A 10876-nucleotide genomic window follows, 5' to 3' on the forward strand; every position below is an offset into this window, starting at 1 on the left:
AGAAAAGTATTTGCTGAACGGGGTGGATGTCCGCCTGAGACTGAATCGTAGCAGTGCCGCTTTCCATTTGATGGCTGATAGTGACGGTTACAAAACCAAAATCCTAGAAGCCAGACTCTACGTACGCCGTGTGGAAGTGTTACCTAAAGTGGGAAACGACATCAGTCAGACGTTGAGCAGAACGACCGCCAAGTATCCCATACGACGCGTGGAAGTGAAAACCTTCACCATTCCCAAGGGACAGCGATCCATGATCGAAGATCATCTGTTCCAAGGACAGTTACCCAAACGTTTGATCGTTGGTATAGTCGAGAATACAGCCTTCAACGGAGCTGCCGAGAAAAATCCTTTCTACTTTCAACACTTTGGCGTGTCCAAAATCGAAGTCAGTCGCGATGGCAAGACCTTGTGTACCCAACCTTTCGAACCTGACTTTACCAAGAAGAATTACTTGAGATCGTACTTGTCCCTGTACGAAGCCACCAGACAGTTAGGAACCAATACCAGTCACGGCATTACGTACGAGGATTATGCAGGAGGCTACGCTTTGTGGGCTTTCGATTTCACTCCAGACCAAGGCAGCGACGAGGGACATTTCCACCCTATAAAATCCGGCCAGATTCGTGTGGAAATTCAGTTTAAAGACCGAGACCCTGATGAAACGGTGAACGTCATCCTGTATGCAGAATTCGATAATACCATAGAAATCAACAGTTTGAGAGAAGTCATCCTAGATTACTAGAAACCATGGAAGACTGTTATCCCTCTTTACCTAGTGGAGAAACTTTAAAGATGGAATGTGATGAGACTGTGGAAAAAAATGTTGTGTTTTGAAAAAAAATTGTTTGATGTTATGATGTTGGATTATTGTTAAAAATGTTAGAGTTGTTGTTTAGTGTTAAGTGATTTTTGAATAAAAAATGTTGTGTTTTGAAAAAAATGCCTTTGTCTTTTGTTTAGCTATAAGAATGTTGGATTGATGCTCTTTCATTTCTTACTATCCCTCTCATGACACTCACTAAACGTTGCGACTCAAAAACCGTGTGGGGGATGTTTTCCTTCACGTCCGCGCTTTGACTTTAAGAACCGGGTTGTTTCTAGTCTAACCATTCATTGTCGACTCATCCTCCTAAGAAGATGTGCTCCAAACTAGCTAAACTCAACGAAGCCTACGTGAATTTGCATAGGGTCAGACACAGTCTGATACCGAAGCCAGAAGAAATAGAGAATGTGAGAATGTTAAAAATCACTGAAGACCTGATAGAAGAGCTCTTCAGAGAAGAAATGAACAGGGAGAAAGAAGAATGGACGGAGAAGTACAGACTTCAGAGACAGCAGCAACAGCAGCAACAACAACAACAACAGCAGCAGCAGCAACCTGAAGCTGACAGAGGCTTTGTCGATTGTCGTATCGACACCAAAGAGTTCTTCTTCTCTTTCCGAAGAAGCAGACCTATCGCCAGAAAGTCTATCCTCAGAGGACATCGCATTCTTAGAAACTAAAAAAAGAATGCCATAGCAAACAAAAAAAAACCCAGCCCTTTTCAGGGCTACCCCAATACTCTAGAAAAGAAATAACGATCGATTTGCCAATGTGTGTAGGTAGAGTAGTGTGAAAATAAACACTAACTCTTTTTTAAAAAATGTGAGGGTATGTGTTTGTGTGTTAGTAAGTGCTTAAGTAAGTTGGTATGAATAGTAGATTAAAATCATGTTTTTTTTGTGTTTGAGGTGTATATTTGGAGTTAGATTGGATTGCTTTGCGTATGTGGATAGTCTAATGAAGTGATTTATAAAAAGTTTTAAAATAGTGATGGGTAGCATAAAAAAGTGAGTGAGTGTTTCTTTTAGGTCCGCGCGTTGTTGTTTTTGGTCATGATGTAGGTAACATCAATTTTATGTTTTTTTAGGGGGATGTTTTCCTTCACGTCCGCGCTTTCACTATAAATTGAAACTCGCTGGGCAGTCTAGCTACCCTTGTTGATTGATCAACACCAAAAATGAACACGAGACTGTCTAAACTGTTGGAACTTCATGTGCATCTGGAATATGCCAGGCGCCTGTTGAATGAACTGGCCGCGGAAGCCATTGTGGAGGAGGGAAGGATAAGAGAGGAGGAGGAAAGAAGAGAAAAAGAAGAGGAGGAGAGAAGATATAAAGAAGAAGAAGAAGAGGAAAGAAGATACAAAGAGGAGGAGAGAAGAAACAAAGAAGAGGAGGAGGAGAAGGAAAAGAAGAGAAGAAGAATAAATTTCAGAATCCCAGAGAGCGAAAATTGGGATTTTGAAGCGACATATCCTGCCTCTGCTCTCTCCCCCAAAAAAGTAAAAAGTAACTGGGGGATAAGATGTGTATGTGGCGCCAGGCCTGGAAGGTGCCACCATTAACCAGGTGTCCATGAAGTTCCAAAAAAACAGCCCTTTTCAGGGCTACCCAATACTCTAGAAAAGAAATAACCATCAATTTGCCAATGTGTAGGTAGAGTAGTGTGAATATAAACACTAACTCTTTTTTAAGATAGTGTGAGGGTATGTGTTTGTGTGTTTGTGTTTGTACCCGCTCACGTACGATTGTGTGGATAGTAGATTATGGATTTGTTTATCGTTTCTTAGCGTATGTGTTTGTGTGTTTGTGTTTGTGTGTTTGTGTTTGTACCCGCTCACGTACGATTGTGTGGATAGTAGATTATGGATTTGTTTATTGTTTCTTAGCGTATGTGTTTGTGTATTTGTGTTTGTGTGTTTGTGTTTGTACCCGCTCACGTACGATTGTGTGGATAGTAGATTATGGATTTGTTTATTGTTTCTTAGCGTATGTGTTTGTGTGTTTGTGTTTGTGTGTTTGTGTTTGTACCCGCTCACGTACGATTGTGTGGATAGTAGATTATGGATTTGTTTATTGTTTCTTAGCGTATGTGTTTGTGTATTTGTGTTTGTGTGTTTGTGTTTGTACCCGCTCACGTACGATTGTGTGGATAGTAGATTATGGATTTGTTTATTGTTTCTTAGCGTATGTGTTTGTGTGTTTGTGTTTGTGTGTTTGTGTTTGTACCCGCTCACGTACGATTGTGTGGATAGTAGATTATGGATTTGTTTATCATTTCTTAGCGTATGTGTTTGTGTGTTTGTGTTTGTGTGTTTGTGTTTGTACCCGCTCACGTACGATTGTGTGGATAGTAGATTATGGATTTGTTTATTGTTTCTTAGCGTATGTGGAGAGTATAGTTTGGGTTTTATTATATGAAATGAAAAAGTAGGGGGATGTTTTCCTTCACGTCCGCGCTTTTCGTATAAGAACCCACAGTATTCGTCGTTCAAACCATTCTACAAAGAATAATCTAGACAAGATGACGCAAGTGACTGATTTATTTAATCAATTGAGGCATATCTATTTCTGGATAATAGATGCAGAATATGCTATAGAAAGGATACAAAAGGAATGGGAGTATGAAGATAAAGAACACTTGGTAACCAGTCAAGTCGAACGTATAAAGGCCGCCAGACATATAATAGAAGGAATGATAGAAGATGAAGTCAACAAATCAAGAGGATTTATTGACCCACCTTATGTAAGAGTGGGGAGTTTGAAGGAAGCACTGGATTATGTCATCCAAGTCCGGTGCTTCCTAGAACATATAGTGTATTGGACGGAGTTGTCATATATGAAGAGGGGACTGAACAGGTTGAAAAAAGGAGAAGAAATAATGAAACAAGTGATGACCCAAGAAGTAGAAAACATAAAGGAAAGGTGGACTAAAGAAAGAAAGGAAGAACAGAATAAGAAGAAGAAATTAGAATTCGACCAACTGAATAACAACTGGATGAAAATACAGGCCAAGTTCCGAGCCATGGGTCACCCGGACTAGATACCAGAAACAGAAAAGAAAAAGAAGAAAGGAATGATGGACAAAATAAGAGGATGGTGGAAAAAGTTAAGAAGTTAAAAGAAGAAGAAGAAAAAACCCAAAGGCCCTTTTCAGGGCCAGCCATATTTCTCGAAAAGAGATAGCCTTTCCATTGCCTACCCCTTTTCTAAATTTAAATTTAAATTTAAATTTAAAAAAACTTTAAAAAAAAAAAATCCCATATTCAATTCCCTTTGTCCCTAGACAAACCCAAACTCTATTCCCATGTTAATTTCCCTTGTCCCTAGACAGACCCAAACTCTATGTTAAATTCCCATTGTCCCTAAAGTGGCCCAGCGTTTTTCTCCATGTTAAATTTCCATTGTCCCTAGAGTTGCCCAGGGGTGTTTTTAATGCTTAAGTCCCATTGTCCCTATGGTGGCCCACTTAACTACTTATGAAACCCACATGAGAGACAGAACCAGGTCAAGTTTCATTTTAAATGTTAACATACGCAGGATTTGAGATGTAGCGTTAGCCTAATTCTAATTAGCTTTAAATATCACTCAACAGTTCTTGACAAAGAAATTAATCAGAGATTCTACACTGGACTAGAACTGATTTACATCAACAGCTGGTTGATGTTATGCCCTCACAGGGTTTAAGATCAATGAGAAAAATAGTTCGAGAGCAATCTTGTTTCCGCAGCTTTACTGGTGTCTTGTAATTAATAAATAATTAGTATGCGTTTAATACAATTACGCCATATAGATTAAACTTATTAGTTCATATTATCATAAGGAAGCAAATATCCAGTAATGCACTGTTATCCTTTTCACCATCCAGGTTAGTATGCAGAATAAAAGCCGTCTTTTACCAATTGAGTCTAGTTCACCCTTCATTGATAAATGGTGGTCACCTGGAATATTCTGTTTCATATATAACTTCGAACTAGTAATTGATAGCAGCCTATAACAAATCATAATTCCCCACCACATACTTTACCTCTTTCACACTGTACCTTACCTTCCCAGTTAATAACCGCCCTCATGTTCTATATCCCATGGTTCATTCAATGATTCTACATTGCATTTATCTGGTAAATCACTAGACTCCATTAAAAATAAACTTCAAATCGACCTCAACAATATATCAGTTTGGTGTCATCAAAATAAAATGCATATTAACATCTCTAAAACGAAATGTATGACAATTGGAAAAAGGCAGCGTCTATCTACTAACATGGATTTACTTCTAACTCAAAATGGCTTCGACGTATCTATTGTCAAAAATCAGAAACTTCTTGGTATCTACATTGATCAACACCTCAGCTGGAATGCGCATATCGATAACCAATGTGCAATGGTAGTCAAAAGAATAACTGTTAAAATTGCTTTCGAAGTTTCTACCTCCACAATCACTTGACATTTATTTTTCTAGTTATATACTACCACTGATAGATTACGGCTGCACCATATGGGGAAACACATCAAATTATAATCTGTCCAGAATTGATAGACTCCAGAAAAGGGCAGCCCAAATAATACTGAAACTTTCTGTTATGACTCCCTCAAATGTTTTGTTTTCACGTATGAAATGGATACCTATACAAAAACGTATTCTTTATTTTAAAGGAATCATGACATACAAGTCTTTCAACGGTCTTTCTCCAGATGATGTCTCTAACATAACTGAACTAAGATCATCGAATACTGAGCGTAATCTCCGATCGACGACTAACAAGGATCTCCAGATTCCTCGGTCGAAAACCAAGCATTACAAAAGCTCATTTTTTGTATCAGCACCTACTGTATGGAATTCCTTATCAATGAGGATATGTAATTCAACTTCCCTTGCTTCTTTTAAAATATCATTAACGAAATTTTTTCTAGACCAGCTGGAATGACATACTAAAAGCTCTGAATAGAAAACTTTATAATCATATCCATGATTGATATACCCAGATCTTATTCGATATATATATATATATATATATATATATATATATATATATATATATATATATATATATATATATATATATATATATATATATAAAGTAAGACTTATCCTGAAATGTATGTACCTGTGTATTGTGTGTATTGAATATTGTTCATAGTTGTATGTTTCCCAGTAACTATTTTTATACAATTCCATTTCGAGCTTAGAAAGAAGAAAGTTATAATTTGGCATAGAGCGTAGTATCGATAGACCAGAAACTATATTGACATTATTTGTCCTATAACTGAACATATTGTATATATAGTTTGGCGTCGAATCATTAGGAACTAAGTCTTTATACTGTGAACAAATTTCTTTTAGAAAAATTACCACGTATGATTTTATCACTCATATCTATACGTAATATTAATTTCATGTCATACGCTATCATTATTCTCATCTCGTTCTAAGCCATACTTGCTGTACAACATATTGATTGGAATGCATCTATCGCTCTCCTTTTCATAATATATTTTCTCAGTGCGCGCCTGCGCATGTGATACTGCTGACATATATACATATTTTATTGAACAAAATCTATGAGAAAAGTTATAGACCGCTACTGGAGTTATTCTTCAATAACAAAACATTACAATCACCATCACTATTTAGCACCACTTAGACCAATATCTGGTGGCGCCTCCAGTCATGTCAGAAAAATGCGGAGAAGTGCTTGTAGGTGTGTACAGTACCACAATAAAACAATATAAAGAGAATAACTTAAAGACACAAGCAGCACAAATATCATGTTCAATAATAATAATAATATTAATAATAATAATAATAATAATAAGAAGAAGAAGAAGAAGAAAAATTTACTTGACATAATAAATCTGTTGATGGCGCACAAAGTTAGATTTTCTTAAACTTTACGGTTTCTCTTGTTTCTGTTACTTAGTTTAACACCATAAAGTTGTAACACTTCATGCAGACCCAAACTTAAAGTATCAAGAGATGCTAAGTGTTGATACACATTCCATGTTGATTTGTTTGATATATTTGGAGATGTAAACAGTTTGTCTTTCTAAGGGCTTATCACATACCACTTTACAAATATGGAAGTCCTTGTAGTGTTGAAACATATATCGAAAGAAAGACAGCAATGGAATCAATTTATTTTCTTCTTTCTGAATTATCCCAGGATCATGTCTCTATGATTCTTGTAAAATATTTTCTGTTTTCACAATTTTTCAAGGAACCTTACAAAACCATATATTACCATGAAGGTTCCATCTTCGTTTTTATAAAAACAAATGTAGACGCACCAGAAATAATGTGCAGATTGAAACTGGAATGGAATTATGAAACTACCTGACATTAATAATTAATTCAAACTAAATATTCTTATAAAATACAAAGTTATTATTTTGATACTAGGTTTTATATATATTGGAATATAAAAGACTAAAACTTGGGCTTATGAAAATAGATGAAATGTGGACAGAAATAGAAGCTACAAAAGAATAACTATTTAATTATTATGCAAATTGATAAAACTTGTTGCACGAATGTTGCATGCACAAGGTTCGTGTAAATTTTAATCATAAACATTTATAAACTTCCATGTTAATATCTTTTCAAAACCTTTATTTTAATTTAATTTTTATTATTATTTTAAATTATTTATTTTGATTTAATATTTTAATATTAAATATTTTAACAGCCATAGTTTCTTCAGTGTTACTTCAAATATGCATATAGCCATATATTATTACCGTTTACTGGTAATACATTTAAAATATAGCCAAAAACAATGTCATGCCTAAAGTACATCCTCCTTTATAGTGACCAATTTATCAGAATTAAAGCAACATATACACCGAGTTTCTTGATATGTGGAAGCCTGTAAAACTGACAGGATTATACAGTTTTGGAGGGAACGCTGTTATTGGTTGATCTTAAAATTAGTCAGTTCTGAAAAGTTATAAGCTACTATGACAATAAATAAATAAATAAATAAATCTACTTATTCTTCTTCCTATTATTATTATTATTATAAGAAGAAGAAGAAGAACAACAACAACAACAAGAAAAGCAAGAACAACAAGAAAACGAATTATCTAAACTGATATAATGGTATTGTGATGACAACAATGATGATAGTGCTGCTAATGGTAACGATGATGAGATGGAGGTTGCTTATTTTTTGCTTCAACATTATTTTAACCTGATTGTATATATCATTTTTAACCTGATTGTATATATTTGTGATCATCTAAAAAAAATGTTCTGCTAAAACACTTTTGGGAACCGATGAAAACTGGACTTAAATATTTGATGAAGAGGTACAGTGCTTTTGTGGAATTGGTTTTTATATTTGTGTGTCTGTGACACAGTTACACAAACGTGTCAATTTTTTTCTCTCACTTCCACAGATTATCACTTCATCAGCTAAGGGTGATTTACCCTAGCTACCTTATGTTTCATCGTCTCGGAATACACAACGATGTTATTTTATAATGTCCTACTTTAATTCTAAGTTTTAATCTCTTCTGACTAAAATGGACTATTTTAGTAATAGACTAATATCACTCATTCGTTTTATCTGATATTAAGTGGCATAACAAGGAGATCAAACCTGGGATGGGGTGGGGGTGGGGGTGGGCTCAACTGAACTATAGGGCTTGACTTATATTTGGAAGCATACGTTGATTTTAGGTCTAATATGATGTCAGGATAAGGAAGTAGATAATATAAACTTGCATGCAATAGTGTTGTAAAGGAGGGTTTGGGGTACGGACAGAGTGTTTGCTCCGTACGCTAGTGGCATTGGGGCACCAAAACCATGGATGGGTGCCAGAGGTGTTGTGGCGCCAAAAAACCCTTGAGCTATCATCGTCGTCCCGACGCCATTTACCTTTAGGACGCCATTGCTTGCATGCAAAGTTAGAATGTATTTATGCTTTAAAACAAACATTGCTCTTGTGGCAGTGACAATTTGTTACTTTTGACATGACATATAATTATTATTATTATTATTAATTTTGATATTTTGTTCTTGTTGGCACTGCCAATGACATCAAAGTAGAAAAGTGATAAAATATGCCTCGCTTCTGTAAAATAAGATGTCGAGAGTTCGAAACTCGCTGTGGCATCCCAATTTTTTTGCAAATACCTTTTTTTAGTATTTCTTTCAAATTCGCTCATCCCAATGTAGTAGCGCCTTTCTGATGTCACTGCGCTATGGGGAATTAGTCACAAGCAAGAGGGTTTCTTCTTTTTCTACCTTTAATGAAGTATGTTGCCCCTAGTTCTTCATGCTGACTCCCTGCACTATGTTTGACCTGGTTATTTAAACAATCCTAGCGGACTTCAGAGAAAACATTCCCTGAAGACCTATTCTAAACTAATATTCTGGTCTGATTGTGTTAGGTGCAGACCCTTTATCTAACTCTAATCTACATATCAAAATATACAGAATCTAAATTTTGTAATCCAAAATAAAACCATATATGTACTCTCCATACACACTCTTTTCCCACTGATGCTGTGTGTTAGAATTTACAAAAATATTATTTTGAGTATGAAATTACTTGTAAACTTTATCCTTTTGAGCAAATTACTTCAAAATTAAACTAAAACTACTCAACTCCATTTTAAGCACCTTATACCTACTAAAAGAGATTCAAATTTCCCTTCAAATGGTCACTAATTTTAATGTTTAAGCATTAAGGCAAACTTGCTATAATTGATTTTAATTAGCTTTACAAACACATCTTCCAACTGTCCTACTGACTCCTTTGTTTCAATTTCTCTGGACTGTAACTTGACACCATAGCATTTGAATACCTGCTGGTAACCTAGTATTAACCCCAATCTCTGCCTCTAAATCTAACAGTGACTGTAGATTTACTCCTCTATCATAGACATACTGTTATTAAATTTATGTAGAGAATTTAGAAAATTTATACACAAATATATCTTTCCTTCTAAAACTAATATAAATACCATAGCACCTGAAATAACTAAATTTAGCCCTATAATACCAATTTTACTTTTTCAAATTTTTTATCTTGAAAATGAATGGCTTTTTTATATTGATACCCACATTTATCTTTCTATGTGTCAGGCTGCCAAACAAGAGGTCGCAATTTTTTAAACACCTTTTTGTATTTTTTAATTCAATTTTTTTAAAATTTGCTTATCCCATTATTTTTATTTTTTTGTTTACTTTTTGAGATTTTTTTAATGTTGAAACAGGCAATTGAGCTAAGTACAAATACATACCAAATAGACACTACTTAAATCGATGGATATCAGGTAAAATCTAGCATTGGTCCAGCAGTCAGCAGAAAGCAGAAAGTACAAGCTTCGACCGTTCTATTGGAGAGAGAGAGAGAGAGAGAGAGAGAACACGTCTTTACCCTAAAGGCTACGTGGTATCACTTACAAATCGCTGATGCTGTTTTTTATTTTTAAATTCTGATAGAATCCATGGCCTTTCCTTGTTATTTTCATACATCATTTGCTAAATTGTGGGCTTATTCAAACATAATCTATGCTTCTTCTTCGCCATAAAACACTCCAAAGGAGGTAACTGTTTTTTGTTCACGTATTATTCTTTCATAATATATGACTAAGTTCCCTCCCCCACCCCACCCCCAATTTTCAGTACGTTTGGAAAGGAGAGTGGCGTGTTTGAAGTACACTAAGAGTCGTGAATAAGGATTCTAAGAAAAATGATTTTCGATATCAAAGAGGAAATATAAAAGAAGAAGAAAAAGCACTAATATGTCGCTGCAAACTGGATTAAATAGCGGAAAAAGAATTGATAACATATCGACCTTTGACGAATAATGCGTATGCACGTAGGGCCGGTAATGTAAAATATACCAAAGTTGACGGGAAACACATTTTTGGCTTAGTGTGTAAGGTTTTTAAACATGGTAATTAATATTGATCAAATAAACTCAAAATATAATCTCTTTAGTTGATAGATCTCGCTTGTTGAAGCCTAAGAAATGCGCGCAGTACAGGGCAGAACTTGAAAAAAATAAATAACCGCACATTCATTAATGTGGATAAAATCAC

Source organism: Sinohyriopsis cumingii, chromosome 11, assembly GCF_028554795.1.
Source record: "Sinohyriopsis cumingii isolate HCF-2022 chromosome 11, ASM2855479v2, whole genome shotgun sequence".
In the NCBI taxonomy this organism is placed as follows: domain Eukaryota; kingdom Metazoa; phylum Mollusca; class Bivalvia; order Unionida; family Unionidae; genus Sinohyriopsis; species Sinohyriopsis cumingii.